The sequence below is a fragment of the Diprion similis genome, chromosome 8 (genome assembly GCF_021155765.1).
Source record: "Diprion similis isolate iyDipSimi1 chromosome 8, iyDipSimi1.1, whole genome shotgun sequence".
Classification (NCBI taxonomy): Eukaryota; Metazoa; Arthropoda; class Insecta; order Hymenoptera; family Diprionidae; genus Diprion; species Diprion similis.
The window spans coordinates 24,889,867-24,896,169 of NC_060112.1; positions in this window are offsets into that span (position 1 = coordinate 24,889,867).

The following is a 6,303-nucleotide window of genomic DNA, read 5'->3' on the forward strand; positions in this document are numbered from 1 at the left end:
GCAAATTGCATATTCTTCATTAAAAAACTATTCCAACTTGATGGAAAGTTTATATATATATATATATATATATCGAATCAAAAGTTTTTTTCATACTCTAAACGTGACAAAGTATGAAATTTCTTTTGCCACGGGAACGTCGAGCGCCAGTGACATCTGTTGGCCAAGTTTTGTACCATTCATCGATGAACCGGCTGCATCTCGACAAATTTTCTTACTTTTTTTTTTTCCCTTTGGTTTTCGATGTGTGTGTAATAAGAAATTTGCAAATTAGTTTTCGATCGCAGATTCAAGGTGCGGTGAATTTTGACAAAACGTCAATTAATCAAAACTTTCTTGTATTTTCCAAGCGAGCAGCGAGCAGAATAATAAAATGAAATTTTACGAAGCGAGTGTCGTATATTTGAAGGTGTTGAAGTATGTGGGCGGCGTCCGGAGCGAATGGGTAAATAAACTGAAACCCTGAAGTGAGAGTATCAGTGCGGTGGGGGATAGGAACTGTAGGTAAAGATAGGAAGGCTGGGAGATCAGAGACAGAGTCTCTACATCGCACACACGTTCTAAATTAATCTAATCGGTTGACCCGGTTCTAAGGAACAATAGAAAGTCTTCTTACAAACTGGTATACAGATACTATATGTGTATATATATATATATATATATGTAAGACGTTGGTGTTCAGGATGCCGGAGCAAATTCACGTTCAAAGGATGAATTTGAGCCGGGGTCGTGGAGGTGGTCGACGGACGAAGGAACGGGGGCGGGGGCAAAGTAATTGGGACCTTCAATTTATACGCCCCAGTAATGGAAATAGTTGACAAAGAGAGGAGAGACTTCGTCTTGATTTTTTTTATTCCTTACACACCGCGAGAGAGTTTTTCCTTTCTTCCTGTCTTCTTTTCTCCTCGGTCCTCTTTCTCCAGTTGCAGGACCATTCTTTATTTTCTCCTATTTTTCACTCGCGTTAATTCTGCTTCATCTTCTTCTTCATCGTCGTTATTTCTCACCGATCAAAACAGAAATAAAGAAAAAAAAAATAAAAATCGAGAGATCTCACATTCGTCAGTTCTTATCGTTCCGTGTAATCGAAGAACTGATTGTGAGCAATATACGATCGATCGAATCGAGGCTAAATCATTCGTGTACCTATATATGTATACATATATGCACCATCCTAAGTGCAACGAGAATAGCATCTTACTACCATAAATTCGGGCTGTAACTATTAAATTTAACTTTATACCTGACGTATAATCAACTTTCCTCCCTCGCTGCACTCTGTGTATATTTTGCCTGCATCAGGGGCAAAAGGCGCGACCTTATAGCGCGAGTTATATATATACACAACTTGTACAGTTATACCTGCGTGCACACACGCATACGCATTTATGTATATACATACATATACATATATATACGCCTGTGTATTTTTACAAACGGTAGATGTGCCTCCGCGTGTTTCTAAACGGTGATGAGGGGGAGGCTTTTTAGTATTAGCTACACATCTGTATACATATATACACACGAACGCAACACCCTGATGGCGGATAGTTTACGTCGACTTGGCGGGACGATCATGAGTGCACATGGGCAGGGGCGGGGGTGGTTGGCAATGCTGTCTGTTTTATGCCTATCTAAACATCTGGAATGTTTCGGTATACGCGGGAGAGTTTACCCGGATCTCGTGTATATAACCAGCGCGTTATATACCCACCCTGCACCTATACCTACTATCCAACCCCCAGCTTTTACGCCGGTTTTATTTATTTAAAACCCATTCAGAAGTTCCTGTATTGTACGTACACCAATGTATAACAGTCGTATGGAGGTATAACGCAGAAGGCATAGCATGGCATGGGCATGGCGGAGAGGAGGAGACGCTGGGTACTTCTCGTCGAGATCCAACTCTATAAACAGCTACTCGCGTGTGTTACACACGGACACACGGACACACGGACACACACACACACGTGCAAGTGTTTACAGCTAATATTTTGTGTTTACTTTGATCTAAGTATTTTTATACATTGTAATCCGGCGTCGTTTCGCCTTAGATTATCTACATTGCGCGAAAATTTTAATCCCGCAAACTTTAGCTGAGAGATAATTGATTCGAAGGGATTTTTAATTTTTACAAATTGTAATTGTATTATACAAATACGAGACCCGGTTATCGTCTCAAGTCTACTGTTCTGATTAATTCATTTATTCGTTAATTCTCTGACAATAAGAAAAATATTGTCTACTCACAACAGTTGATTTTGTTACACTACGTTAAAAATATGTTTTTATTTATTGAAATTTCAAACTTTGTGTGAAAAGTAAGAACACGAACAAGAGCAAATGGTAAAAACAAGTTAAACAAAATTCCTTAGGGGTACAAATTTTTGTGTGCATTTATCGTTTTAATCCAATAAAACATATTTTTCTACGTTTTTCTGTTTTGGTTGACAAAAAAATGAAAATAGAAAAGAAAAACGTGAAAAACTATTAGGTATATAGAATTTATGGCATTATACATATCTGCACCAGTGTGTATATTCTACATATAGTGTAATAGTAGTATGCATGTGTATAGATAGACACATATCTATATACCCATACAAATAATGCACGTTACAGATCGATAAGCCACCCAGTATATAAGAGAGTTTGGTGTATCAGCTGTGCTTCAATACTATATATCCATGTGACGATATATCGAGGGGGATGAAGAGAAGGAAAAAAAAACAGTTAAAATTTCTTATTTTTTTTTCACCTTTTTTTCTTACAAATCATCTCTGCACAAAAAATCTATTTATTTTTTATTTTACAATTTGTATATTATTTTCTTTTCAATTTCTTAATATACTTTCTCTCTATCGTTCAATTTTCATCATTTCCCTCTTTGTCTCGTCCCGTTCTATTCTCCCCTCTTGAATCATACCGGGCAGTCGGGCCGCGGCGATGCGTGTACATTTGTCGTTGCGAAATATTCCCTTTACTCGGTTATAAATTTTCCCCTAAATTATCCCACACCCCCATATTTCAGACTATAACACACTGTGCGGTACCTTCCTTTTTTGTTTTTTTTTTTGTTTTATTTACTTTCATTTGTCGTCTCGTTTTTTTTTTTTTTTTTTTTTTTTAAATTTGTTTTCCTTCTTCTCTGTCTGTCGTTTTTACTTGTTCGATTGTTTGTTGTTTTCTTTTTTGAATGCTTCCCCCCCCCACCCGCCCCGCTCGATTATCTATAATTTACCGTGTATACACGTACGTACAATGCCAATTTTCTCTCTCTGTCTCTCTTCAAAAAAATTATCACAAGTCAGAAAATTGTAGAAAGAGATCAATTATATATTAGTCCATGGGGACTCGTCTACATATGTTACCATATTATACCAACAACATGAGTGAATACCGCAGATGTAATCTTAGAGTTCTGGCGAGGTGACTCATTAATTGTATAATGATGGGGTGTAGGTAAATAAATTTTTACATAATGTGTGTACGTACGATATACATACATACATGTATCCGCGTAGTATCGTGCAAGTATAGGTATATATGTAAGTTCGACGGATGGTTAGTACGCTATAACGTATATAACAAATAGAGATGAGTAGGAGCAGGAGAAGTAATGGGCGGGGGCGGGGGCGGGGGGAGGGTAGGGGGGGGGTAGACGGATGGACGGTATTTAGGAAGAGGATGGGGATAAGAGGAAGGGAGGGGGAGGGAGGAGCGAGAGGAGAGAAGAGGAGAGGAGAGTTCGGGAGTTGCCACTGCAAACCAGAGAATCCTGGATAACGTTAATTGCACTTAAAGCCTCGTGGCTCCGGGGCCCCGGGATAGTATCAAGCATTTTGCCGCCTGCATGGCTCCCGACGACGATGTCAAAATTAGTCGCTTCTCCAGCGGCTGAAACCGTTCGTTCACGATGCGCGGACCCACCGACGTATAAAGTGAATCGCCGGTTGTTTCCCGTTTTTCCCTGACACCGATTAGAAATAAACGAAAAAAAAAAATATATATATATATATATATATATACACGTAACAAAAAAAACGAAAAAAAGATAAAAATTATCCGCGCCCCAAGCTTTATACATGCTAGATATATACATATATATTGTATAGAGTATGTATATTATACACACAAGAATTTCAATTAACGAACAAACGCAGTGAAATGAGAGTTGAAAAAGGGGGAATAAAAAACAAAAAAAAAACATTTTAAACACCTGAAAGAAGGAAAAAATATTGTCAGTAGGTTTTCCGATTTATCGCGAAATGCCGTGCTGCGTCAAGGGAGGAAAAAAATAAGAAAAAAAGAAAGAAAGAAACAACGTTGAAAATCTGGAAATGTATAATAATATTATTATGGGGGAGAATTTTATAGTCTGAAAAATATACGTGGAAATGTCAGGGAATTTATGTTGTACATATTCACGCATAAAAGCACGGTAATGGCACGGTGTTGGCGGTTAAGTGAAGACGGATGTTAGTTTTTGGGCTTTATGGTATAATGTACCAACGGATGAGCGACCTTGACATGTTCAATTTTTTTTGTCATTCACACATCGGGATGTTTCTTAAAATTTTGCGAATCACGGTCAATTGTGAGTGAAAAAATAAAAAAATTTCATTTATCTACTCTGAACGAAATCTGTTTGACGCTACTTTGCTATTTTTACGTAATTATCACATGTATACTTATTTTCATTGTAAAAAAAAAAAAAAAAAAACTGATATTAAACAGTGAGAAAATAATAAAAATTATAAAAGCGAATCGCAATCAAACGACGAATATAATAAAAATCGTAAAACACATAAGTATAACTATATATTGTATGTAACATACGTAGGTTCTAGCTGGGAGGGGGGGGGGGGATTGCCAACACACATCGCATGTCGTGTATGTCCGCTTCCCTTTGTAGTCGAGCGGTACCAAGAATCAGCCGACAATTAGGAAAATTGACCCTACGATGAATTTAGCGGTAAATTAAGAGCGAACCATGCCCATTGCGGCCGGGACAAAAGCACGACCCTCACGTCTGCAGCACGCGAATGAGTCAAGAAGAATTCTCGAAGATAAAAATTCATGGCATTTTTTGCTTGAAAGCGTGATGTTAGCTGTATGAGATACGAACTGTGACAAACGATTCCGAAAATTGGTCATTCGATAAGTCTTATTTATACATGAGGAACGTTTTTTAATTGGTTAAAGCGGTTGGAAACAGTCGATGGACGATGCTGCATGTAATTCCGAGCAACTGTTCCTGCAATTCCGCAAACGTGTCCGATGTACGAAATAGCAAATTATTCTCCTGGAATTAATTTTCCAGATGTTAGTCGACCTGTAATTCGTTTAAAAAACGAGCATGTTGTAGATCTGGTTGCCCAGGGTGACACTATATAGCGTCATTTGTGGCGAATTTTAAACATGTATAATGGAAGTATTAATCTCATATAAGTAAATCGTAATTTAGACTTTTTTTCGCTTCCGCTGAGTAATAAGATCCACGAATCAGTTTCAGAAATGCTCCATCGCACACAGGTTTTGAGTACCTCTACCTGAAACATTCGTTCGTTCAACTTCGACATGCAAGATTTTTTCCATGTACGCAAGTTGGTGTGGAATATGAATCAAAATTTGGGGGTGATGGAGCAATTTCGACACCGGATTTGGGTTCAGCAAGTCCAAAAATACGTAGATGTGGTGATCTAATCCGCTGGACGAGGTTTTTTTTTTTTCGTTTAGTATGACTGTGTAATATTTGTATGATACTATTTATATAACGCAAGTATATTTTACGCGGTTTTCCATACATTTTTTCCGTACACAAAGTACCCGTTTCTATGTCGATCGAGTGAGTCCACAAATGCATATGCGTGGAGTACAGAAAAGACCAGTTTTAACTCCTAGGAGTGTTAAAAACGGTCTTTTCCGTACTGCGCGCGTGCGCTGTCGCGAACAAATCTGATCTTGCGCGACTATAACCTCAATGTCGTGCTTGATGAAAAAACGTGGATCATGCTTTTGTTATACAAAGAATTGTGTGCAACTCGGAGGCAATGATCTTTTCGTCTCGCGTATTTGCAATATTCGTCTTCACTCACGTGCGACTCATATTGCTTGGCGGTAAGACTCGAAGATCCGACACCTCAAGGTCCGTAGAAAGACAAGCGGACAAGGGAAGGTCATCGCATGCTTCCCATTTTTGTTCCAATTTGTGTATGGCGTGCAGGTTATATACTACAGTCTGACAATGCAATCGCCATTCTTGTTTCAATGTGTATGTATTGTGTAGGTTTTATACTACAG